This window comes from Cherax quadricarinatus, chromosome 18, assembly GCF_038502225.1.
Source record: "Cherax quadricarinatus isolate ZL_2023a chromosome 18, ASM3850222v1, whole genome shotgun sequence".
Lineage (NCBI taxonomy): Eukaryota > Metazoa > Arthropoda > Malacostraca > Decapoda > Parastacidae > Cherax > Cherax quadricarinatus.
In genome coordinates, this window is record NC_091309.1 from 34,244,188 (window position 1) to 34,271,733 (window position 27,546).

Consider the following 27,546-nt stretch of genomic DNA (forward strand, 5'->3'; position numbering starts at 1 on the left):
GCACCCAGTGCCCCACCCAGTGCTCCACCCAGTGCTCCACCCAGTGCCCCACCCAGTGCTCCACCCAGTGCTCCACCCAGTGCCCCACCCAGTGCTCCACCCAGTGCTCCACCCAGTGCTCCACCCAGTGCTCCACCCAGTGCTCCACCCAGTGCCCCACCCAGTGCTCCACCCAGTGCTCCACCCAGTGCTCCACCCAGTGCTCCACCCAGTGCTCCACCCTCTGTTCACAGCTTCCCGACACAGTCAAAACTCACCGCATATTTTACATGATTATCGTGTTGCCCTGTTTCCCACAGCCGTCTCCCACAACCGTCTCCCAGAGCCGTCTCCCACAACCGTCTCCCACAGCCGTCTCCCACAGCCGTCTCCCACAACCGTCTCCCACAGCCGTCTCCCACAGCCGTCTCCCACAGCCGTCTCCCACAACCGTCTCCCACAGCCGTCTCCCACAACCGTCTCCCACAACCGTCTCCCACAGCCGTCTCCCACAGCCGTCTCCCACAGCCAGAGTGGGTTATGTGGTTTATAGCCGGAGTGGGTTATAGCCACAATAGGTTATGTGGGTTATAGCCAGAGTGGGTTATAGCCACAATAGGTTATGTGGGTTATAGCCAGAGTGGGTTATAGCCACAATAGGTTATGTGGGTTATAGCCAGAGTGGGCGAAGTGGGTTATAATCATAGCGGGTTAACCGGGTTATAACCAGAGTGGATTATAGCCATAGTGGGTTATGTGGGTTATAGCCAGAGTAGGTTATGTGGGTTATAGGCAGATTGCTTTATAACCAGAGTGGGTTAAGTGGGTTATAGCCAGAGTGGGTTATGTAGGTTATAGCCAGAATGGGTTATGTGGGTTATAGCCAGAATGGGTTAAGTGGGTTATAACCAGAGTGGGTTAAGAGGGTTATAACCAGAGTGGGTTAAGTGGGTTATAACCAGAGTAGATTATGTGAGTTATAGCCTGAGTGGGTTATGTGGGTTATAGCCAGAGTAGATTATGTGAGTTATAGCCAGAGTGGGTTAAGAGGGTTATAGCCAGAGTGGGTTAAGAGGGTTATAACCAGAGTGAGTTAAGTGGGTTATAACCAGAGTAGATTATGTTGGTTTTAGCCAGAGTGGGTTATAGCCAGAGTGGGATAAGTGGGTTATAGCCAGAGTTGGTTAAGTGGGATATAGCCAGAGTGGGTTAAGTGGGTTGTAGCCAGAGTAGGTTATGTGGGTTATAGCCAGAGTGAGTTAAGTGGGTTATAGCCAGAGTGGGTTAAGCGGGTTATAGCCAGAGTAGGTTATGTGGGTTTTAGCCAGAGTAGGTTAGGTCGGTTATAACCAGAGTAAGTGGCTTATAGCCAGAGTGAGTTAAGTGGGTTATAGCCAGAGTGGGTTAAGTGGGATAAAACCAGAATGGGTTAAGTGGGTTGTAGCCACCATCACACAACTATCACCACTACTTAACCATCACCACCACCACACAACTATCACCACCACCACACAGATATCACCACCACCACACAACTATGACCACCACCACACAACTATCACCACCACCACACAACTATCACCACCACTCATCTATCACCACCAATACTCGACTATTACCACCACCACACACCTATCACCACACAACTATTTCTGCCACCACTCATCTATCACCACCACCACACAACTATCACCACCACCACACACCTATCACCACCAACTATCACCACCACCACACAACTATCACCACCACCACACAACTATCACCACCACCACACAACTATCACCACCACCACTCAGCTATTACCACCTCCACACACTTATCACCACCACCAACTATCTCCACCACCACTCACCTATTACCACCACCACATAACTATTACCACCACCACATAACTATCACCACCGCCAGTCAACTATCACTACCACCACTCAACTATCACCACCACCACACTACTATCACCACTGAACTATCACCACCGCCCCACAACTATCACTATCACCACTCAACTATCACCACCACACTACTATCACCACTACCACTGAACTATCACCACCACACTACTATCACCACCACTCAACTATCACCACCACCACATTACTATCACCACCACCACTCAACTATCACCACCACACTGCTGTCACCACTGAACTATCACCACCCCACAACTATCACCATCACCACTCAGCTATCACCACCACCACCACCACCACTACACAACTATCGCCACCACACTATCACTACCACCTTGAACTATCACCACCACCACACAACTATCACCACCACCACTCAACTATCATCACCACCACCACCACCACCACAACTATCACCACCATCACCACTCAACTATCACCACCACCACATAACTATCACCAATACCACACTACTATCACCACCACCACTGAACTATCACCACCACCCCACAACTATCACCATCACCACTCAACTATCACCGCCACCACACAACTATCACAATCACCACTCAACTATCACCACCACCACACTACTATCACCACCACCACACAACTATCACCATCACCTTTCAACTATCACTACCACCCCACAACTATCACCATCACCACTCAACTATCACCACCACCACGCTATCACAACCACCACCACCACTATCACCACCACCACTGAACTATCACCACCACTGAACTATCACCATCACCACTCAGCTATCACTACCACCACCACTCAACTATCACTACCACCACCACACAACTATCACCACCACCACCACACAACTATCACCACCACCACTGAACTATCACCACCACCCCATAACTATCACCATCACCACTCAACTATCACCACCACACAACTGGCACCACCACCACACAACTGGCACCACCACCACACAACTGTCACCACCACCACACAACTATCACCACCACCCCACAACTATCACCACTCAACTATCACCACCACCACTACCACCACACAACTATCACCACCACCACACTATCATCACCACCACCACTGAACTATCACCACCATCCCACAACTATCACCATCACCACTCAACTGTTACCACCACCACACAACTATCACCATCACCACACAGCTATCACCACCACCACACTACTATCACCACCATCACTGAACTATCACCACCACCCCACAACTATCACCATCACCACTCAACTATCACCGCCACCACACAACTATCACAATCACCACTCAACTATCACCACCACCACACTACTATCACCACCACCACTCAACTATCACCATCACCACTCAACTATCACCACCACCACACAACTATCACCATCACCTTTCAACTATCACTACCACCCCACAACTATCACCATCACCTTTCAACTATCACTACCACCCCACAATTATCACCATCACCACTCAACTATCACCACCACCACACTACTATCACCACCACCACACTACCACCACCACTGAACTATCACCATCACCACTGAACTATCACCATCACCACTCAGCTATCACTACCACCACCACTCAACTATCACTACCACCACCACACAACTAAACACCACCACCAACACACAACTATCACCACCACCACCACACAACTATCACCACCACCACTACCACCACACAACTATCACCACCACCACACTATCACCACCACCACTGAACTATCACCACCATCACCACATAACTGTTACCACCACCACACAACTATCACCATCACCACACAGCTATCACCACCACCACACTACTATCACCACCATCACTGAACTATCACCACCACCCCACAACTATCACCATCACCACTCAACTATCACCGCCACCCCACAACTATCACCACCACCACTCAACTATCACCACAACCACTGAACTATCACCACCACCACTCAACTATCACCATCACCACTCAACTATCACCACCACCACACAACTATCACCTTTCAACTATCACTACCACCCCACAACTATCACCATCACCTTTCAACTATCACTACCACCCCACAACTATCACCATCACCACTCAACTATCACCACCACCACACTACTATCACCACCACCACACTATCACCACCACCACTGAACTATCACCATCACCACTGAACTATCACCATCACCACTCAGCTATCACTACCACCACCACTCAACTATCACTACCACCACCACACAACTATCACCACCACCACCACACAACTATCACCACCACCACCACACAACTATCACCACCACCACTGAACTATCACCACCACCCCATAACTATCACCATCACCACTCAACTATCACCACACAACTGGCACCACCACCACACAACTGGCACCACCACCACACAACTGTCACCACCACCACACAACTATCACCATCACCACTCAACTATCACCACCACCACTACCACCACACAACTATCACCACCACCACACTATCATCACCGCCACCACTGAACTGTCACCACCATCCCACAACTATCACCATCACCCCTCAACTGTTACCACCACCACACAACTATCACCATCACCACACAGCTATCACCACCACCACACTACTATCACCACCATCACTGAACTATCACCACCATCACTGAACTATCACCACCACCCCACAACTATCACCATCACCACTCAACTATCACCACCACACAACTATCACAATCACCACTCAACTATCACCACCACCACACTACTATCACCACCATCACTGAACTATCACCACCACCCCACAACTATCACCATCACCACTCAACTATCACCACCACACAACTATCACCATCATCACTCAACTATCACCACCACCACACAACTATCACCATCACCTTTCAACTATCACTACCACCCCACAACTATCACCATCACCACTCAACTATCACCACCACCACACTACTATCACCACCACCACACTACTATCACCACCACCACTGAACTATCACCATCACCACTCAACTATCACTGCCACCACCACACAACTATCACCACCACCACCACACAACTATCACCACCACCACCACACAACTATCACCACCACCCCATAACTATCACCATCACCACTCAACTATCACCACCACACAACTGTCACCACAACACAACTGTCACCACCACCACACAACTGGCACCACCATCACACAACTGTCACCACCACACAGCTATCACCACCACCTCACAACTATCACCACCACCACTACCACCACACAACTATCACCACCACCACACTATCACCACCACCACTGAACTATCACCACCATCCCACAACTATCACCATCACCACTCAACTATTACCACCACCACACAACTATCACCATCACCACACAGCTATCACCACCACCACACTACTATCACCACCATCACTGAACTATCACCACCACCCCACAACTATCACTATCACCACTCAACTATCACCACCACACAACTGTCACCACCACACAACTGTCACCACCACCACACAACTGTCACCACCACCACACAACTATCACCACTACCACCACAACTATCACCACCACCACACTACTATCACCACCACCACTGAACTATCACCACCACCCCACAACTATCACCACCACCACCACACAACTATCATCACCCCACAACTATCACCACCACCACCACACAACTATCATCACCACACAACTATCACCACCACCACCACACAACTATCATCACAACTATCATCACACAACTATCACCACCACCCCACAACTATCACCACCACCACCACACAACTATCATCACCACACAACTATCACCACCACCACCACACAACTATCATCACAACTATCATCACACAACTATCACCACCACCACACTACTATCACCACACATTACTGGTAGACAGTGTTCACCAGTGACTTAAGTAGACCGACTGGTTGTCACTCTTGTGTTTCTGTCTACTTTCTGCTGCTCTGCTGTATTTTGCCTCACTGTCTACTCAACAAATATACGCAGTCTGCTAGCGTGGTGTATCTTGCGTCACTGTCTACCCACCAAACACGCAGTCTGCTAGCGTGGTGTATCTTGCGTCACTGTCTACCCACCAAACACGCAGTCTGCTAGCGTGGTGTATCTTGCGTCACTGTCTACCCACCAAACACGCAGTCTGCTAGCGTGGTGTATCTTGCGTCACTGTCTACCCACCAAACATACGCAGTCTGCGTCACTGTCTGCCCATGAAACATACGGGTGTTTGTGTGCTTCACTGTACGTCACAGCTGGTGTAAAGTCTACTCACTACGTCTTTGCACTGCGTCAACGTACATCTACGCATCCTACGACCCAACAAAGCAATCTGACAATATTTCTACGTTTTTTTTTTTTTTTTACAATATTCGCAGTTTCAAAATCTGAACTCTGTGAACCTACCAATGCTCATTTTCTTTATTTGTATGTTATTTGGTTACAGGGAAACAGAAACGTTTATTATTGAGCAAAAAACCGGCTGTGGGACGTCTGGCAGCGCGGCGGTTGCAGATTACCAGGGAACGTGGACGTCTGGCAGCGCGGTGGTTGCAGATTACCAGGGAACGTGGACGTCTGGCAGCGCGGTGGTTGCACAGTACCAGGGAACGTGGGCGTCTGGCAGCGCGGTGGTTGCACAGTACCAGGGAACGTGGACGTCTGGCAGCGTGGTGGTTGCACAGTACCAAGGAACGTGGACGTCTGGCAGCGCAGTGGTTACACAGTACCAGGGAACGTGGACTGGCAGCGCGGTGGTTAAACAGTACCAGGGAACGTGGACGTCTGGCAGCGCGGTGGTTAAAGAGTACCAGGGAACGTGGACGTCTGGCAACGCGGTGGTTACACAGTACCAGGAAAAGTGTAAATCCGCGGGAGTCTTGCTGAGCTGCTGCCAGGGTAAGTGAAGGGAGGGTTCCCCTTGACAATGTGAGGGAGGGTTTCCCTCAGCCGGTGGTGAGGGGTCCACAGGACTCCACTGGCGCAGCGTGATGGAGAAGTGATGGAGGGTGGTTGTGATAGAAGGTGGTTGTGACGGAGGGTGGTTGTGATGGAAGGTGGTTGTGATAGAGGGTGGCTGTGATGGAAGGTGGTTGTGATGGACGGTGGTTGTGATGGAGGATGGTTGTGATGGAGGGTGGTTGTGATGGAGGATGGTTGTGATGGAGGGTGGTTGTGATGGAGGGTGGTTGTGTTGGAGGGTGGTTGTGATGGAGGAGGTGATGGAGGGTTGTGAGGGTGATTGTGAGGGATGGTTGCGATGGAGGTTGGTTGTAGTGCAGGTTGTGAGGGAGGGAGGTTGTAATGGAGGGTGGTTGTGATGGAGGGTGGTTGTGAGAGAGGGAGGTTGTGATGGAGGGAGGTTGTGATGGATGGTGGTTGTGATTGAGGGAGGTTGTGATGGAGGGAGGTTGTGATGGAGGATGGTTGTGATGGAGAGTGGTTGTGATGGAGGGTGGTTGTGATGGAGGGTGGTTGTGATGGAGGGAGGTTGTGATGGAGGGTGGTTGTGATGGAGGTGGTTGTGATGGAGGATGGTTGTGATGGAGGGAGGTTGTGATGGTGTTTGTGATGGAGGGTGGTTGTGATGGAGGGTGGTTGTGGTGGAGGGTGGTTGTGATGGAGGGTGGTTGTGATGGAGGGTGGTTGTGATGGAGGGTAGTTGTGATGGAGGATGGTTGTGATGGAGGGTGGTTGTGATGGAGGAAGGTTGTGATGGAGGGTGGTTGTGATGGAGGGTGGTTGTGATGGAGGGTGGCTGTGATGGAGGGTGGCCGTGATGGAGGGTGGTTGTGATGGAGGGTGGTTGTGATGGAGGGTGGTTGTGATGGAGGGTGGTTGTGATGGAGGGTAGTTGTGATGGAGGATGGTTGTGATGGAGGGTGGTTGTGATGGAGGGTGGTTGTGATGGAGGGTGGTTGTGATGGAGGGAGGTTGTGATGGAGGGTGGTTGTGATGGAGGGTGGTTGTGATGGAGGGTGGTTGTGATGGAGGATGGTTGTGGAGGATGGTTGTGATGGAGGTGGTTGTGATGGAGGGTGGTTGTGATGGAGGTGGTGGTGGAGGGTGGTTGTGATGGATGGTGGTTATGATGGAGGATGGTTGTGATGGAGGGTGGTTGTGATGGAGGGAGGTTGTGATGGATGGTGGTTATGATGGAGGATGGTTGTGATGGAGGGTGGTTGTGATGGAGGATGGTTGTGATGGAGGATGGTTGTGATGGGTGGTTGTGATGGAGGGTGGTTGTGATGGAGGGTGTTTGTGATTTAGGGTGGCCGTGATGGAGGGTTGTTGTGGAGGGTGGTTGTGATAGAGGGTGGTTATGATGGAGGATTGTTGTGATGGAGGGTGGTTGTGATGGAGGGTGGTTGTGATGGAGGGTAGTTGTGATGGAGGATGGTTGTGATGGAGGGTGGTTGTGATGGAGGGTGGTTGTGATGGAGGGAGGTTGTGATGGAGGGAGTTTGTGATGGAGGGTGGTTGTGATGGAGGATGGTTGTGATGGAGGATGGTTGTGGAGGATGGTTGTGATGGAGGGTGGTTGTGATGGAGGGTGGTTGTGATGGAGGGAGGTGGTGGTGGAGGGTGGTTGTGATGGATGGTGGTTGTGATGGAGGATGGTTGTGATGGAGGGTGGTTGTGATGGAGGGTGGTTGTGATGGAGGGAGGTTGTGATGGAGGGTGGTTGTGATGGAGGGTGGCTGTGATGGAGGGTGGCTGTGATGGAGGGTGGCTGTGATGGAGCGTGGTTGTGATGGAGGGTGGTTGTGATGGAGGGTGGTTGTGATGGAGGATGGTTGTGATGGAGGGTGGTTGTGATGGAGGGTGGTTGTGATGGATGGAGGTTGTGATGGAGGGTGGTTGTGATGGAGGGTGGTTGTGATGGAGAATGGTTATGATCTAGGATGGTTGTGATGGAGGATGGTTGTGGAGGATGGTTGTGATGGAGGGTGGTTGTGATGGAGGGTGGTTGTGATGGATGGAGGTTGTGATGGAGGGTGGTTGTGATGGAGGGTAGTTGTGATGGAGGGTGGTTGTGATGGAGGGTGGTTGTGATGGAGGGTGGTTGTGATGGAGGGAGGTTGTGATGGAGGGTGGTTGTGATGGAGGGTGGTTGTGATGGAGGGTGGTTGTGATGGAGGGTGGTTGAGATGGAGGGTGGTTGTGATGGAGGGTGGTTGTGATGGAGGGTGGTTGTGATGGAGGGTGGTTGTGATGGAGGGTGGTTGAGATGGAGGGTGGTTGTGATGGAGGGTGGTTGTGATGGAGGGAGGTTGTGATGGAGGGTGGTTGTGATGGAGGGTAGTTGTGATGGAGGATGGTTGTGATGGAGGGTGGTTGTGATGGAGGGTGGTTGTGATGGAGGGTGGTTGTGATGGAGGGAGGTTGTGATGGAGGGTGGTTGTGATGGAGGGTGGTTGTGATGGAGGGTGGTTGTGATGGAGGGTGGTTGTGATGGAGGGTGGTTGTGATGGAGGGAGGTTGTGATGGAGGGTGGTTGTGATGGAGGGTAGTTGTGATGGAGGATGGTTGTGATGGAGGGTGGTTGTGATGGAGGGTGGTTGTGATGGAGGGTGGTTGTGATGGAGGGTGGTTGTGATGGGTGGTTGTGATGGAGGGTGGTTGTGATGGAGGATGGTTGATGGAGGGTGGTTGTGATGGAGGGTGGTTGTGATGGAGGGTGGTTGTGGTGGAGGATGGTTGTGATGGAGGGTGGTTGTGATGGAGGTTGTGATGGAGGGTGGTTGTGATGGAGGGTGGCTGTGATGGAGGATGGTTGTGATGGGTGGTTGTGATGGAGGGTGGTTGTGATGGAGGGTGGCCGTGATGGAGGATGGTTGTGACGGAGGGTGGTTGTGATGGAGGGTGGTTGTGATGGAGGGAGGTTGTGATGGAGGGAGGTTGTGATGGAGGGTGGTTGTGATGGAGAGTGGCTGTGATGGAGGGTGGCTGTGATGGAGGATGGTTGTGATGGAGGATGGTTGTGATGGAGGGTGGTTGTGATGGAGGGTGGTTGTGATGGAGGGTGGCCGTGATGGAGGGTGGTTGTGATGGAGGGTGGTTCTGATGGAGGGTGGTTGTGATGGAGGATTGTTGTGATGGAGGGTGGTTGTGATGGAGGGTGGTTGTGATGGAGGGTAGTTGTGATGGAGGATGGTTGTGATGGAGGGTGGTTGTGATGGAGGGTGGTTGTGATGGAGGGAGGTTGTGATGGAGGGTGGTTGTGATGGAGGGTGGTTGTGATGGAGGGTGGTTGTGATGGAGGATGGTTGTGATGGAGGGTGGTTGTGATCGAGGGTGGTTGTGATGGAGGGTGGTTGTGATGGAGGGAGGTGGTGGTGGAGGGTGGTTGTGATGGATGGTGGTTGTGATGGAGGATGGTTGTGATGGAGGGTGGTTGTGATGGAGGGTGGTTGTGATGGAGGGTGGTTGTGATGGAGGGTGGTTGTGATGGAGGGTGGTTGTGATGGAGGGTGGTTGTGATGGATGGTGGTTGTGATGGAGGATGGTTGTGATGGAGGGTGGTTGTGATGGATGGTGGTTGTGATGGAGGATGGTTGTGATGGAGGGTGGTTGTGATGGAGGGTGGTTGTGATGGAGGGTGGTTGTGTGGGAGGAAGGAACATTGTCAGTGAGGTACCACAAACTTCCACCAAGTAACTTAACTCTTGTTCTGACTGCCAACATCAACAGTCAGCTTACTCAGTAATTGTTAGTTCAAACATCCATTACGACGCACTTGATGCTGAGTATAAGTAACACTTGTGGTTCTATTTCGTTTATAAGTACAGGAAGTATGAGCGTGTCACAGTCATTGGAGAGTAACACACAGACTTCAGTTATGCATCTTTATTCCGAAACGTTTCGCCTACACAGTAGGCTTTGTCCTGGAATTTGTATTGATGAAGCCGCTGGATGGCGAAACGTCTACAATAAAGACACCCAGATGTTGCACACGTGTCTTAATTTCATATTGTCGGTATTGTATACCATTCTTGTACAAGAGGCTTTTCCTGTCGAGTACAGAGTACTTTCTTTACTCGACTGAAGAATGTAAGTAAAAGGACACAAGTGCAACTAATGTGTCATTTTATTGTGGCAACGTTTCGCTCTCCTGGAGCTTTGTCAAGCCGTTACAAACAGTTGCCACAATAAATGTCACATTAGTTGCACTTGTGTCCTTTTACTTTACATATTGTCGGTAATTCTACCAACTTTGTTACAACCGACTGAAGAAGCCTACTGTGTAGGCGAAACGTTTCGGAATAAAGTTGCCTAACTGTTGCCTTTGTGTCTTACCAACATGTCGGTATTGTGTAACATTTTAATATTCAGCTTATTGGAGAGTTTAATGGCGCACCGGTTTAAGAACATAAAAATAAGGGAACACTACTGTGCGCCTACTGGCCCAGGCTAGGAAGGGCCAACTCACACCCATCCACACCCACACATGAACCCATCCAGCCTCTAGTTAATGCTATTGAAAAGTTCTTGCTTCAGTGACGCTGCCAGATAATTTGGTTTAGAAAGACACGTAAGCAAACACTATAACATATTTATTAGAAAACGTTTCGGTCCTGGGACCTTGACCTTGGTTTATACCACCAGATAATTTGTTCCACTTATCCACACTTCTGTTGCTACATCACTACTTCCTTATATCTTATTAAAATCTAAATTTATCCAACATAATCCAGTTCTATGAGTCCCGTCTTAGTTAATTGTCCCGTCTTAGTTAATTGTCCCGTCTTAGTTAATTGTCCCGTCTTAGTTAATTGTTCCGTCTTAGTTAATTGTTCCGTCTTGGTTAATTGTTCCGTCTTGGTTAATTGTTCCGTCTTAGTTAATTGTCCCGTCTTGGTTAATTGTTCCGTCTTGGTTAATTGTTCCGTCTTGGTTAATTGTTCCGTCTTAGTTAATTGTCCCGTCTTGGTTAATTGTTCCGTCTTGGTTAATTGTTCCGTCTTGGTTAATTGTTCCGTCTTGGTTAATTGTCCCGTCTTGGTTAATTGTCCCGTCTTGGTTAATTGTCCCGTCTTAGTTAATTGTTCCGTCTTGGTTAATTGTTCCGTCTTAGTTAATTGTCCCGTCTTGGTTAATTGTTCCGTCTTGGTTAATTGTTCCGTCTTGGTTAATTGTTCCGTCTTAGTTAATTGTCCCGTCTTGGTTAATTGTTCCGTCTTGGTTAATTGTTCCGTCTTGGTTAATTGTTCCGTCTTGGTTAATTGTCCCGTCTTGGTTAATTGTCCCGTCTTGGTTAATTGTCCCGTCTTAGTTAATTGTTCCGTCTTGGTTAATTGTTCCGTCTTAGTTAATTGTCCCGTCTTGGTTAATTGTTCCGTCTTGGTTAATTGTTCCGTCTTGGTTAATTGTTCCGTCTTAGTTAATTGTCCCGTCTTGGTTAATTGTTCCGTCTTGGTTAATTGTTCCGTCTTGGTTAATTGTTCCGTCTTGGTTAATTGTTCCGTCTTGGTAAATTGTTCCGTCTTGGTTAATTGTCCCGTCTTGGTTAATTGTCCCGTCTTGGTTAATTGTCCCGTCTTAGTTAATTGTTCCGTCTTGGTTAATTGTTCCGTCTTGGTTAATTGTCCCGTCTTGGTTAATTGTCCCGTCTTGGTTAATTGTTCCGTCTTGGTTAATTGTCCCGTCTTGATTAATTGTTCCGTCTTGGTTAATTGTCCCGTATTGGTTAATTGTCCCGTCTTGGTTAATTGTTCCGTCTTGGTTAATTGTTCCGTCTTGGTTAATTGTTCCGTCTTGGTTAATTGTTCCGTCTTGGTTAATTGTTCCGTCTTGGTTAATTGTTCCGTCTTGGTTAATTGTCCCGTCTTGGTTAATTGTTCCGTCTTGGTTAATTGTTCCGTCTTGGTTAATTGTTCCGTCTTGGTTAATTGTTCCGTCTTGGTTAATTGTTCCGTCTTGGTTAATTGTTCCGTCTTAGTTAATTGTCCCGTCTTGGTTAATTGTTCCGTCTTGGTTAATTGTTCCGTCTTGGTTAATTGTTCCGTCTTGGTTAATTGTTCCGTCTTGGTAAATTGTTCCGTCTTGGTTAATTGTCCCGTCTTGGTTAATTGTCCCGTCTTGGTTAATTGTTCCGTCTTGGTTAATTGTTCCGTCTTGGTTAATTGTTCCGTCTTGGTTAATTGTCCCGTCTTGGTTAATTGTTCCGTCTTGGTTAATTGTTCCGTCTTGGTTAATTGTCCCGTATTGGTTAATTGTCCCGTCTTGGCTAATTGTTCCGTCTTGGTTAATTGTTCCGTCTTGGTTAATTGTTCCGTCTTGGTTAATTGTTCCGTCTTTGTTAATTGTTCCGTCTTGGTTAATTGTTCCGTCTTGGTTAATTGTTCCGTCTTGGTTAATTGTTCCGTCTTGGTTAATTGTTCCGTCTTGGTTAATTGTCCCGTCTTGGTTAATTGTTCCGTCTTGGTTAATTGTTCCGTCTTGGTTAATTGTTCCATCTTAGTTAATTGTTCCGTCTTTGTTAATTGTTCCGTCTTGGTTAACTGTTCCGTCTTGGTTAATTGTTCCGTCTTGGTTAATTGTTCCGTCTTGGTTAATTGTTCCGTCTTGGTTAATTGTTCCGTATTGGTTAATTGTTCCGTCTTAGTTAATTGTTCCGTCTTGGTTAATTGTTCCGTCTTGGTTAATTGTTCCGTCTTGGTTAATTGTCCCGTCTTGGTTAATTGGTCCGTCTTGGTTAATTGTTCCGTCTTGGTTAATTGTTCCGTCTTGGTTAATTGTTCCGTCTTGGTTAATTGTCCCGTCTTGGTTAATTGTTCCATCTTGGTTAATTGTTCCGTCTTGGTTAATTGTCCCGTCTTGGTTAATTGTTCCGTCTTGGTTAATTGTCCCGTCTTGGTTAATTGTCCCGTCTTGGTTAATTGTCCCGTCTTGGTTAATTGTCCCGTCTTGGTTAATTGTTCCGTCTTGGTTAATTGTCCCGTCTTGGTTAATTGTTCCGTCTTGGTTAATTGTTCCGTCTTGGTTAATTGTCCCATCTTGGTTATTTGTTCCGTCTTGGTTAATTGTTCCGTCTTGGTTAATTGTCCCGTCTTGGTTAATTGTTCCGTCTTGGTTAATTGTTCCGTCTTGGTTAATTGTCCCGTCTTGGTTAATTGTCCCGTCTTGGTTAATTGTTCCGTCTTGGTTAATTGTCCCGTCTTGATTAATTGTTCCGTCTTGGTTAATTGTCCCGTATTGGTTAATTGTCCCGTCTTGGTTAATTGTTCCGTCTTGGTTAATTGTTCCGTCTTGGTTAATTGTTCCGTCTTGGTTAATTGTTCCGTCTTGGTTAATTGTCCCGTCTTGGTTAATTGTTCCGTCTTGGTTAATTGTTCCGTCTTGGTTAATTGTTCCGTCTTGGTTAATTGTCCCGTCTTGGTTAATTGTTCCGTCTTGGTTAATTGTTCCGTCTTGGTTAATTGTTCCGTCTTGGTTAATTGTCCCGTCTTGGTTAATTGTCCCGTCTTAGTTAATTGTTCCGTCTTGGTTAATTGTTCCGTCTTGGTTAATTGTCCCGTCTTGGTTAATTGTCCCGTCTTGGTTAATTGTTCCGTCTTGGTTAATTGTCCCGTCTTGATTAATTGTTCCGTCTTGGTTAATTGTCCCGTATTGGTTAATTGTCCCGTCTTGGTTAATTGTTCCGTCTTGGTTAATTGTTCCATCTTGGTTAATTGTTCCGTCTTGGTTAATTGTTCCGTCTTGGTTAATTGTTCCGTCTTGGTTAATTGTTCCGTCTTGGTTAATTGTTCCGTCTTGGTTAATTGTTCCGTCTTGGTTAATTGTCCCGTCTTGGTTAATTGTTCCGTCTTGGTTAATTGTTCCGTCTTGGTTAATTGTTCCGTCTTGGTTAATTGTTCCGTCTTAGTTAATTGTCCCGTCTTGGTTAATTGTTCCGTCATAGTTAATTGTTCCGTCTTGGTTAATTGTTCCGTCTTGGTTAATTGTTCCGTCTTAGTTAATTGTCCCGTCTTGGTTAATTGTCCCGTCGTAGTTAATTGTTCCGTCTTCGTTAATTGTTCCGTCTTGGTTAATTGTTCCGTCTTAGTTAATTGTTCCGTGTTGGTTAATTGTTCCGTCTTAGTTAATTGTCCCGTCTTGGTTAATTGTCCCGTCTTGGTTAATTGTCCCGTCTTGGTTAGTTGTTCCGTCTTGGTTAATTGTCTCGTCTTGGTTAATTGTTCCGTCTTAGTTGTTCCGTCTTGGTTAATTGTTCCGTCTTGGTTAATTGTTCCGTCTTAGTTGTTCCGTCTTGGTTAATTGTCCCGTCTTGGTTAATTGTTCCGTCTTGGTTAATTGTCCCGTATTGGTTAATTGTCCCGTCTTGGTTAATTGTTCCGTCTTGGTTAATTGTTCCGTCTTGGTTAATTGTTCCGTCTTGGTTAATTGTTCCGTCTTGGTTAATTGTTCCGTCTTGGTTAATTGTTCCGTCTTGGTTAATTGTTATCAACACGCTATTTATATTCCCTTTATTGCTGTTTTCCATTTGTTCACTTCAGTTCTCCACTATTTTAGATTTTCCACAGCACAAATTCAGTGGCTTCAGTCTATCTTTGTAGAATAACTTTCTGAAAAATGGAATCAATTTCATCATTCTGTGTAGACTTTCAAACACGTTTATATCCATTGTGTAATATTGTGTAATATTGAGACCAGAACTGATCAGTAAACATGTTAATAAGTTATAAATATATATATATATATATATATATATATATATATATATATATATATATATATATATATATATATATATATATATATGTCGTGCCGAATATGTAAAACTGGTCAGTTAGCAAGAACTCATTTAAAATTAAGTCCTTTCTGAAATTTTCTCTTATATGTTTGAAGATATCTTTTTTTCATTAATGTTAATGTAAAAATTTATAATTTTGCAACAAAAGAATCTTAGAAAACTTACCTAACCTTATTATAACAAGAACAATTTATTTTAGCCTTTCCCAACTAAATATATTTTAGATTTGTTTACAATAATTTAATACTAAACAAACACAGTGAAATATATTTTTTTCGTTAGGTTCAGAATGATTTTGGCGAAATTGTTGCATACACAAATTATCACTTGTCCTATATGGCAAGATGAGCGTTGCTATTTAAGCCAAGATCGTAAGTTCTGCCTATTCGGCACGACATATATATATATATATATATATATATATATATATATATATATATATATATATATATATATATATATATATATATATAACTATGCATGGAGAGTGACCTACGTGGTCAAAATGGTATATAAATATAATGAACAGTAGGATGGCCGGAGCACCAGAGAGAGCACCACCATCATCAGAGAGAACACCACCATCACCAGAGAGAGCACCACCATCACCAGAGAGAGCACCACCAGCACCAGAGAGAGCACCACCAGCACCAGAGAGAACACCACCATCACCAGAGAGAGCACCACCGTCACCAGAGAGAGCACCACCAGCACCAGAGAGAGCACCACCATCCCTTGCATACATATATCAAGACACGTGTATCTCCAGTATGTGCTTACCTTTATCCCCATTTTACAAGATTGTAGTATTGTTGACTGGTGTTGTACGGGTCACATGCAGCCTTAAACACTCTTTGTGTACTTGTTACTCTTTAATACCATGCTAGTGGCTTCCTTTTGTGCCTACCATTCTTTTATTACATTATAACTTCATTACCTGTATACTGCAGAAAGAATTTATTATTATTATTATTATTATTAACCTGATCAATCTGAAATTTTATGAGAATTATTATTAAAAACTGTCACTGTGACTGTGTATATTTTTTTAAATGGTCAATGTTTTGAAAGACGACTGGATAAGATACTTCTGAGCCCATAATAAGTGTTCGCAACACCAGTATGAAAATTTTTGTTTTAGGCATGGTCACAGACCGGTCAGCGGGGGCGTTGACCCCCCGAAACCCTCTCCATGTATGCACTCAGAGGCTATATAAAATTGGTGTTTGTTGTTCGTCGAGGTGCGGGTGCGGCAGCCATGTCCTCACCTCTGTCTACTACATAAAAGCTTCAGAAAACCGACAAGTTGATAAATTAGACACATGTGCAACACCTCAGTATTTTTCTTTGTGGAAACTTTTCGCCACAGAGTTCCCTCATCAGTCCAATACCGATTACCTCAAACTCTGATCGTTTGTCATTCTTCTCTGTATTGGACTGATGAAGACACAGTGGCGAAACGTTTAATTTATGTTTCTACAAAAGCTTAGGATTGAAATATCTTCACAAAAATTCCATGTTTTGTTGTACATGAGATGGGCTGTCCTGAGAGAAGGCGAGTTCCAGGTTCCAGCAGACCTCTGCTGGAAGGAGGATGAAGCCTCTGAAACTGCAGTAGGTGTTGAACTTGACGACATTCTCATCCCAGGGGGACGGATTTTAATACCCTGCATGAGCCCCACATCCTGCGTGATGGAATGTGACAAGGAAACAGCTCCTGTTCCCACTCTGTAACTCTTACACAGAATAGGGCAGCAACACACTGCCGCTATATACAGTTTTCGTAAATATGAGCACACTGAAGCCGTGGTAGGAGTACTCTGCAGGACGCTCGCTGGCTTCACCTCTACAGCCAGGGTTTGAGTTGGTAGAGTATGACCCTTATGGGTTTAGCGCTTAGTTATGATTATAATAATAAGTGAGCTGGTAGAAGGTGATAGTGTGATGGGGGAAGGGTGTATATTGATTTCATATTGAAGTGATAGTGACGGGGGTACTGTTCTAGAATGTGTGGTGGAGTTAGTGTTAGTGTGTGGTGGAGTTAGTGTTAGTGTGTGGTGGAGTTAGTGTTAGTGTGTGGTGGAGTTAGTGTTAGTGTGTGGTGGAGTTAGTGTTAGTGTGTGGTGGAGTTAGTGTTAGTGTGTGGTGGAGTTAGTGTTAGTGTGTGGTGGAGTTAGTGTTAGTGAGTTGTGGCGTTAGTGTGTGGTGGAATTAGTGTTAGTGTACTCACCTAATTGTGGTTGCACGGGTCGAGACTCAGTTCTTGGCTCCGCCTTTTCACTGAGTGCTACTAGGTCCTCTCTCTCCCTGCCCCATGAGCTTTATCATACCTCATCTTAAAGCTATGTATGGTTCCTGCCTCCACCACCTCACTTGCTAAGCTATTCCACTTCCTGACTACTGTATGACTGAAGAAATACTTCCTAACACCCCTTTGACTCATCTGGGTCTTCAAATTCCAATTGTGACCGCTTGTTTCTGTGTCCCCTCTCTGGAACATCCTGTCTCTGTCCACCTTGTCTATTCCACGCAGTATTTTGTATGTTATCATGTCTACCTTAACCCTCCTGTCCTCCAGTGTCGCCAGGCCAATTTCCCTTAACATTTCTTCATAGGACATTCCCCTTAGCTCTGGAACTAACCTTGTCGTAAACCTTTGCACTTTCTCTAATTTCTTGACGTACTTGATCAAGTGTGGGTTTCTAACGGATGCTGCATACTCCAGTATGGGCCTGACGTACACGGTGTACAATGTCTTGAACGATTCCTTACTAAGGTATCTGAACGCTGTTCTCAGGTTTGCCAGGCGCCCATATGCTGCAGCAGTTATCTGGTTGATGTGTGCTTCCGGAGACGTGCTCGGTGTTATACTCACCCCAAGATCTTTCTCCTTGAGCGAGGTTTGCAGTCTTTGGTCACCTAGCCTATACTCTGTCTGCGGTCTTCTTTGTCCTTCTCCGATCTTCATGACTTTGCATTTGACGGGGTTAAATTCAAGAAGCCAGTTGCTGAACTAGGTGTCCAGCCTGTCCAGATCTCTTTGAAGTCCTACCTGATCCTCATCTGATTTAATTCTCCTCATTAACTTCACATCATCTGCGAACAGGAACACTTCTGAGTCTAACCCTTCCATCATGTCATTCACATATACCAGAAATAGCACTGGTCCTAGGATCGACTCCTATGGGACCCCGGTCGTCACAGGTGCCCACTGTGATACCTCATCACGTACCATAACTCGTTGTTGCCTCCCTGTCAGGTGTTCTCTTATCTATTGCAGCGCCCTTCTTGTTATACGCGCCTGATCCTCTAGCTTCTGCACCAGTCTCCTGTGGGGAACTGTGTCGAAGGCTTTCTTGTAGTCCAAGAAGATGCAATCAACCCACCCGTCTCATGTCTTACTTCTGTTACTTTATCATAAAACTCCAGTAGGTTTGTGACACAGGATTTGCCTTCCATAAATCCGTGCTGGTTGGCGTATATACTCTTGTTCTGTTCCAGGTGCTCCACCACTCTCTCCCTGATAATCTTCTCCATTACGCTGCATACTATGCACGTCAGTGACACTGGTCTATAGTTTAGTGCCTCTTTTCTGTCTCCTTTTTTAAATATGGGTACTACATTTGCCGTCTTCCATACCTCAGGTAGTTGCCCAGTTTCAAGGGATGTGTTGAAGATTGTTAGTGCCACACACAGCATTTCTGCTAACGCTCTAAGAACCCACGGGGAGATGTCTGGTCCCATTGCCTTTGAGGTATCAAGGTCTCTTAGCAGCTTCTGCACCTCCTCAGTTCTGTGTATGGCATCTAACACTTGATGGTATATTCCTTGTTGGCGTCCCCCTCTGTTCTGTCCACCCAGAGGCCTTCCTGTCACCACTGTAAATACTTCCTTAAATCTCTTTCTGAGCTCCTCACATACCTCTTGATCACTTCTGGTGAGTTCTCCACCTTCTTTCCTCAGTCTGATCACCTGGTCTTTGACTGTTGTCTTCCTCCTAATGTGGCTATACAACAGTTTCAGGTCAGACTTGGCTTTTGATGCTATGTCGTTTTCGTACTGTCGCTGGGCCTCCCTCCTGATCTGTACATACTCGTTTCTGGCTCTTCGATTAGTCTATTTTCCTGGGTCCTTTGCCTCCTGTATCTTTTCCATTCTCTGTTGCACTTAGTTTTTGCCTCCCTACACCTTCGGGTAAACCAAGCACTCGCTTTGGTCTCCCAATTATTTCTATTGCCCTTGGGAGCAAACCTTTCCTCTGCCTCCCTGCATTTTGTTGTTACGTATTCCATCATTTTATTTACTGCCTTTCCTACATATTCTCTGTCCCACTGAAGTTCCTCATACCTGTGTATTCCCCCTTTTTATAGTTTGGCTTTTCCCATCCAACTCCTGTTACCCTCTCTACTTGTAATTCTATTATGTATTCAAAACACAGAATCATGTGATCACTAGCTCCAAGGGGCCTCTCATATGTGATGTCCTCAATGTCTGAACTGCTCAGGATGAACACAAGGTCCAGTCTTGCTGGTTCATCCTCCCCTCCCTCTCTGGTAGTGTCCTTAACGTGTTGATGCATGAGGTTTTCCGGTACCACATCCATCATCTTGGCTCTCCATGTTTCGGGACCCCCTGTGGCTCCAGGTTTTCCCGTCGATCTCCCTGTGGTTGAAATCGCCCATAACCAGTAACTTCGCTCTGCTCGTGTGAGCTCTTCTTGCCACCTCGGCCAGTGTGTAGTGGAGTTAGTGTTAGTGTGTGGTGGAGTTAGTGTTAGTGTGTGGTGGAGTTAGTGTTAGTGTGTGGTGGAGTTAATATTAGTGTGTGGTGGAATTAGTGTGTGGTGGAATTAGTGTCAGTGTGTGGTGGAGTTAGTGTTAGTGTGTAGTGGAGATAGTGTTAGTGTGTGATGGAGTTAGTGTTATTGTGCGTTGGAGTTAGTATGTGGTGGAGTTAGTGTTATTGTGCGTTGGAGTTAGTATGTGGTGGAGTTTGTGTTAGTGCTAGTGTGTGGTGGAGTTAGTGTTAGTGTGTGGTGGAGTTAGTGTTAGTGCTAGTGTGTGGTGGAGTTAGTGTTAGTGCTAGTGTGTGGTGGAGTTAGTGTTAGTGTGTGGTGGAGTTAGTATTAGTGTGTGGTGGAGTTAGTGTTTGTGTGTGATGGAGTTAGTGTTAGTGTGTGTGTGTGGTGGAGTTAGTGTGTGATGGAGATAATGTTAGTGTGTGGTGGAGTTAGTGTTAGTGTGTGGTGAAGTTAGTGTTTGTGTGTAGTGGAGATAGTGTTAGTGTGTGATGGAGTTAGTGTTATTGTGCGTTGGAGTTAGTATGTGGTGGAGTTAGTGTTATTGTGCGTTGGAGTTAGTATGTGGTGGAGTTAGTGTTAGTGCTAGTGTGTGGTGGAGTTAGTGCTAGTGTGTGGTGGAGTTAGTGTTTGTGTGTGGTGGAGTTAGTGTTAGTGTGTGGTGAGTTAGTGTTTGTGTGTGGTGGAGTTAGTGTTAGTGTGTGATGGAGTTAGTGTTAGTGTTAAAGTGTGGTGGAGTTAATGTTAGTGTGTGGTTGAGTGAGTGTTAGTGTGTGTGTGTTAGTGTGTGGTGGAGTTAGTGTTAGTGTGTGTGGTGGAGTTAGCCTAAAATGCTGTTTGTTATAATAATATAATTGTTATTTACTACAAGTACATGTACAAGGTATACAGTCGTAGCTGACATCAATGACATACTGCTATATAGAAAGCCACTTGTTATGCAGAGCATTTCGGGCAAATTAGGTCACTTGTCCCAGGATGCTACCCACACCAGTCGACTAACACCCAAGTACTCACTTTACTGATGGGTGAACATGGACAACGGGTGTATGGAAACAAGCCCAGTGTTTCTACCCTCGCCGGGAATCGAACCCGGTCCCCTCACTGTTTGAAACTACAGCTTTTGCCACCAGGTCACGGGCCATACATACACATGGTCCAAGTTGGAGCGATACGTCGTAGAAATATCTTAACATGACCAGTGATCATTCCCTGCTACCTCACTTGTAATTCCTCAGTTGTATAGTAGTCTAACTCAATGTTCAGTTTAGCTGCTGCTCTAAACTCAACACTTAACACTTTTCTTTATCCCAGCACGCAGTCTGTACCTGGCCAAAAACAATCATTTCCTGTGCAAACAGCTAATTTTTGGAGATATTATCCATTTCAATATTTTTACGAGAGGAAGATTTATGTGCGATAAAATGCGCGTCATATTTAATCAACAGCTGGTGATCAGTAACAGCGTTCCAGTAATATATTCACTGCCAGAAAATAAATGTTGTAATTGCGTTCAGGTTGGGTTAGGGAAGGTTGGGTTAGGTTACGTTACGTTGGGTTTTTCCAAACTCTGCCTAGCCTAACTTCTACGTAATAATAATAATAATAATAATAATAATAATAATAATAATAATCTGCATTTGGCAGTGATTATATTATTGGAACGCTGTCACTAAACTCTGGCTGCCCACTGAATATAGCACACATTTCATCACATAAATTTTCCTCTCATTAAATTATTGACGTGGTTTAATATCTTCAAAAAAGTCAGAGTTCAAAATAAATAACTATTTCTTTTTTTCTTTTTTTTTTGCCTGGATATACATAGCTTGTTTGTATTTTAAGATGTATGCAAATTGCTGAGTGCAGACCAGTAGCTAAACTCAGCATTGACCTTTTATTTCTAACAGCAAGTTAGTGTTTTACATTTCGCTATGGACGGGCACTCAGTCGTGAGTGTCACTGTGTGGCCGGCTAGCGTAGCCACTATGTAATGTTCTCTTATTGTAAGTATGGAGGCCTGGTCATGGACCGGGCCGCGGGGGCGTTGATCCCCGGAATATCCTCCAGGTAAGTATTTTATCACATGTACACATAAGTATAATTATCATACGTAAGTGTAAATTATCTAGGATAACCCAAATAAGTTAGTGACGTATTTTCATTGAGGTCCTTGTATTGTATTTATTTATTTATATGATCAGTTTAATATAATTGCTGTGATAACTAGGATAGACGGGAACTGAAGACTGTGTGAGGGAAGACTGTGTGGGGGAAGACTGTGTGAGGGGAGACTGTGTGAGGGAAGACTGTGTGAGGGAAGACTGTGTGGGGGAAGACTGTGTGAGGGGAGACTGTGTGAGGGAAGACTGTGTGAGGGAAGACTGTGTGAGGGAAGACTGTGTGAGGGAAGACTGTGTGAGGGAAGACTGTGTGAGGGGAGACTGTGTGAGGGGAGACTGTGTGAGGGAAGACTGTGTGAGGGAAGACTGTGTGAGGGAAGACTGTGTGAGGGAAGACTGTGTGAGGGAAGACTGTGTGAGGGAAGACTGTGTGAGGGAAGACTGTGTGAGGGAAGACTGTGTGAGGGAAGACTGTGTGAGGGGAGACTGTGTGAGGGGAGACTGTGTGAGGGAAGACTGTGTGAGGGAAGACTGTGTGAGGGAAGACTGTGTGAGGGAAGACTGTGTGAGGGGAGACTGTGTGAGGGAAGACTGTGTGAGGGAAGACTGTGTGAGGGAAGACTGTGAGGGAAGACTGTGTGAGGGAAGACTGTGTGAGGGAAGACTGTGTGAGGGAAGACTGTGTGAGGGAAGACTGTGTGGGGGAAGACTGTGTGAGGGAAGACTGTGTGAGGGAAGACTGTGTGAGGGGAGACTGTGTGAGGGAAGACTGTGTGAGGGAAGACTGTGTGAGGGAAGACTGTGTGAGGGAAGACTGTGTGGGGGAAGACTGTGTGAGGGAAGACTGTGTGAGGGAAGACTGTGTGAGGGAAGACTGTGTGAGGGAAGACTGTGTGAGGGGAGACTGTGTGAGGGAAGACTGTGTGAGGGAAGACTGTGTGAGGGAAGACTGTGTGAGGGAAGACTGTGTGGGGGAAGACTGTGTGAGGGAAGACTGTGTGAGGGAAGACTGTGTGAGGGGAGACTGTGTGAGGGAAGACTGTGTGAGGGAAGACTGTGTGAGGGAAGACTGTGTGGGGGAAGACTGTGTGAGGGGAGACTGTGTGAGGGAAGACTGTGTGAGGGGAGACTGTGTGAGGGAAGACTGTGTGGGGGAAGACTGTGTGAGGGAAGACTGTGTGAGGGAAGACTGTGTGAGGGGAGACTGTGTGAGGGAAGACTGTGTGAGGGGAGACTGTGTGAGGGAAGACTGTGTGGGGGAAGACTGTGTGAGGGAAGACTGTGTGAGGGAAGACTGTGTGAGGGGAGACTGTGTGAGGGAAGACTGTGTGAGGGAAGACTGTGTGAGGGAAGACTGTGTGAGGGAAGACTGTGTGAGGGGAGACTGTGTGAGGGAAGACTGTGTGAGGGAAGACTGTGTGAGGGAAGACTGTGTGAGGGGAGACTGTGTGAGGGAAGACTGTGTGAGGGAAGACTGTGTGAGGGAAGACTGTGTGACTGTGTGAGGGATGACTGTGTGTGGGAAGACTGTGTGAGGGAAGACTGTGTGAGGGAAGACTGTGTGAGGGAAGACTGTGTGAGGGGAGACTGTGTGAGGGAAGACTGTGTGAGGGAAGACTGTGTGAGGGAAGACTGTGTGAGGGAAGACTGTGTGGGGGGAGACTGTGTGAGGGGAGACTGTGTGAGGGAAGACTGTGTGAGGGAAGACTGTGTGAGGGGAGACTGTGTGGGGGGAGACTGTGTGAGGGGAGACTGTGTGAGGGAAGACTGTGTGAGGGAAGACTGTGTGAGGGGAGACTGTGTGAGGGAAGACTGTGTGAGGGAAGACTGTGTGAGGGAAGACTGTGTGAGGGAAGACTGTGTGAGGGAAGACTGTGTGAGGGAAGACTGTGTGAGGGGAGACTGTGTGAGGGAAGACTGTGTGAGGGAAGACTGTGTGAGGGAAGACTGTGTGAGGGAAGACTGTGTGAGGGAAGACTGTGTGAGGGAAGACTGTGTGAGGGAAGACTGTGTGAGGGAAGACTGTGTGAGGGAAGACTGTGTGAGGGAAGACTGTGTGAGGGAAGACTGTGTGAGGGAAGACTGTGTGAGGGAAGACTGTGTGAGGGAAGACTGTGTGAGGGAAGACTGTGTGAGGGAAGACTGTGTGAGGGAAGACTGTGTGACTGTGTGAAGACTGTGTGAGGGAAGACGGTGTGAGGGAAGACTGTGTGAGGGAAGACTGTGTGAGGGAAGACTGTGTGAGGGAAGACTGTGTGTGGGAAGACTGTGTGAGGGAAGACTGTGTGAGGGAAGACTGTGTGAGGGAAGACTGTGTGAGGGAAGACTGTGTGAGGGAAGACTGTGTGTGGGAAGACTGTGTGAGGGGAGACTGTGTGAGGGAAGACTGTGTGAGGGGAGACTGTGTGAGGGGAGACTGTGTGAGGGAAGACTGTGTGAGGGGAGACTGTGTGAGGGGAGACTGTGTGAGGGGAGACTGTGTGAGGGAAGAATGTGTGAGGGAAGACTGTGTGAGGGAAGACTGTGTGAGGGAAGACTGTGTGAGGGAAGACTGTGTGAGGGAAGACTGTGTGAGGGGAGACTGTGTGAGGGGAGACTGTGTGAGGGGAGACTGTGTGAGGGGAGACTGTGTGAGGGAAGACTGTGTGAGGGGAGACTGTGTGAGGGGAGACTGTGTGAGGGGAGACTGTGTGAGGGGAGACTGTGTGAGGGAAGACTGTGTGAGGGAAGACTGTGTGAGGGAAGACTGTGTGAGGGAAGACTGTGTGAGGGAAGACTGTGTGAGGGAAGACTGTGTGGGGGAAGACTGTGTGAGGGGAGACTGTGTGAGGGAAGACTGTGTGAGGGGAGACTGTGTGAGGGGAGACTGTGTGAGGGAAGACTGTGTGAGGGAAGACTGTGTGAGGGAAGACTGTGTGAGGGAAGACTGTGTGAGGGAAGACTGTGTGAGGGAAGACTGTGTGAGGGAAGACTGTGTGAGGGAAGACTGTGTGGGGGAAGACTGTGTGAGGGGAGACTGTGTGAGGGGAGACTGTGTGAGGGAAGACTGTGTGAGGGGAGACTGTGTGAGGGGAGACTGTGTGAGGGAAGACTGTGTGAGGGAAGACTGTGTGAGGGAAGACTGTGTGAGGGGAGACTGTGTGAGGGAAGACTGTGTGAGGGAAGACTGTGTGAGGGAAGACTGTGTGGGGGAAGACTGTGTGGGGGAAGACTGTGTGAGGGAAGACTGTGTGAGGGGAGACTGTGTGAGGGAAGACTGTGTGAGGGGAGACTGTCTGAGGGAAGACTGTGTGAGGGAAGACTGTGTGAGGGAAGACTGTGTGAGGGGAGACTGTGTGAGGGGAGACTGTGTGAGGGAAGACTGTGCAGTGAGACGGAGGGAGGGGTGAATGTAGTGAGACTGTGCGAGGGGAGTGAGACTGTGTGAGGGGAGACTGTGGAGTGAGACTGTGCAATGGGAGACTGTGGAGTGAGACTGTGTGAGGGGAGACTGTGGATTTAGACTGTGCAAGGGGAGACTGTAGAGTGAGACTGTGCAAGGGGAGACTGTGGAGTGAGACTGTGCAAGGGGAGAATACTTTAAGGGATGGGGAGGTTTTGAGAGAGGTGAACTGTGTGTGATAGAGGCTGAGGATTCATTTTTTATGATGCTGTGCAAGGCAGGGAGGGAGGATGACTGAGAGAAGGAAGGGGAACACAGAGTGAGAGAGAGAGAGAGAGAGAGAGAGAGACTAGGACCAGCATCACGGCAGGGGTAGCTAGGCTGGTAGCAGCGGCAGCGATGGTGATGGTGGTAGAGGCTCCCAGCATCAACATCGATCGCTGGTGCTCACATTCAGGGAAATACCCGGGGAAACTAACCCCCTCTCCCTCCTTCAGACAAGCCAGCATCAGCTGTTGCCTACCAGGAGTACAACACACCACTGCTCCCTTCTCTCCCTGCTCTCCTGGTAGCCTTCACAACTTACTTCAAAAAATACACTGTTATATCTAGCCTTAAAACAATCGTGGTATAATCCACACCCTGTTTATATTTCTCTACATGGCACCATTTTTCCAGCATCCTTCACTAGTTACACTGATAATGTCCCGTTGTCAAGACATTGTTTTTCTCTTTTGACTGTAAAAATGATAGAGTAATTCACTTCTTGTTTCATTGTTATATCGAAATTCCAGCATATAGCAGCTTTCACGTGCTCCTGGATTGGGTCTTAATGTGAGTGGCTTAGAAAGTGGGTTCGGTCTTCATGTGAGTGGCTTAGAAAGTGGGTTGGGTGGTGCTGTGAGTAGGTTAGGTGGATTGGGTGTTGATATGGGTGGGCTGGAAGGTGGGTTGGATATTCATGTGGGTTAGGTGGGTTGGATGTTGATGTGTAAATTAGATGGAATGGGTTTTTAATGTTAGTGGGTTAAGATAGGTGGGTTAGAAGGTGGACTGGGTGATGGTGTGAGTTAGGTGACTTGGGTGGTGGTGTGAGTCAGGTGGCTTGGGTGGTGTGAGTGGGTTAGGTGGCTTGGGTAGTAGTGTGAGTTAGGAGCTTGGGTGGTGGTGGTATGAGTTAGGTGGCTTGGGTGGTGGTGTGAGTGGGTTAGGTGGCTTGGGTGGTGGTGTGAGTGGGTTAGGTGGCTTGGGTGGTGGTGAGAGTGGGCTAGGTGGTGGTGAGAGTAGTTTGGGTGTTGGTATGAGTGGATTAGGTGACGGTGTGAGTGGCTTGGGTGGTGGTGAGAGTGGGTTAGGTGATGGTAGGTATGAGTTGACTTACCAGGTAGCAGGGAGGGTAGAGCAGCCCTGACACGCGTGTACTCACCACCACCAACACAACAACACAACCTCCCACCCGGCTAGCCATGCAACCCTCCCCTCTAAACCCCCCCTTCAATGCCATCCTCCCTCCCCTCAGTGCCACCTCCTGCCTCCCCTCACCAACATCCCCTCACAGCCTTACTCTCTTCACTCATTACTTCATCTAAGCACATACTTTTTATATCAGGGAATATCAC

The 27,546-nt window shown here is 47.2% G+C and overlaps 1 protein-coding gene across 1 annotated transcript in view; it reads right to left on the reverse strand.

Annotated features, from left to right (window-relative positions):
- LOC128689486 (GAS2-like protein 3) overlaps positions 1 to 27,376 on the reverse strand; it is a 1,113,234-nt gene extending 1,085,858 nt beyond the window's left edge. Inside the window, exon 1 of the mRNA XM_070086395.1 lies at positions 27,309 to 27,376. The gene's annotated coding sequence lies outside the window, so the exon portion shown is untranslated. The remainder of the gene's footprint in view (positions 1 to 27,308) is intronic.
- Between the last annotated feature and the right edge of the window lie 170 nt (positions 27,377 to 27,546).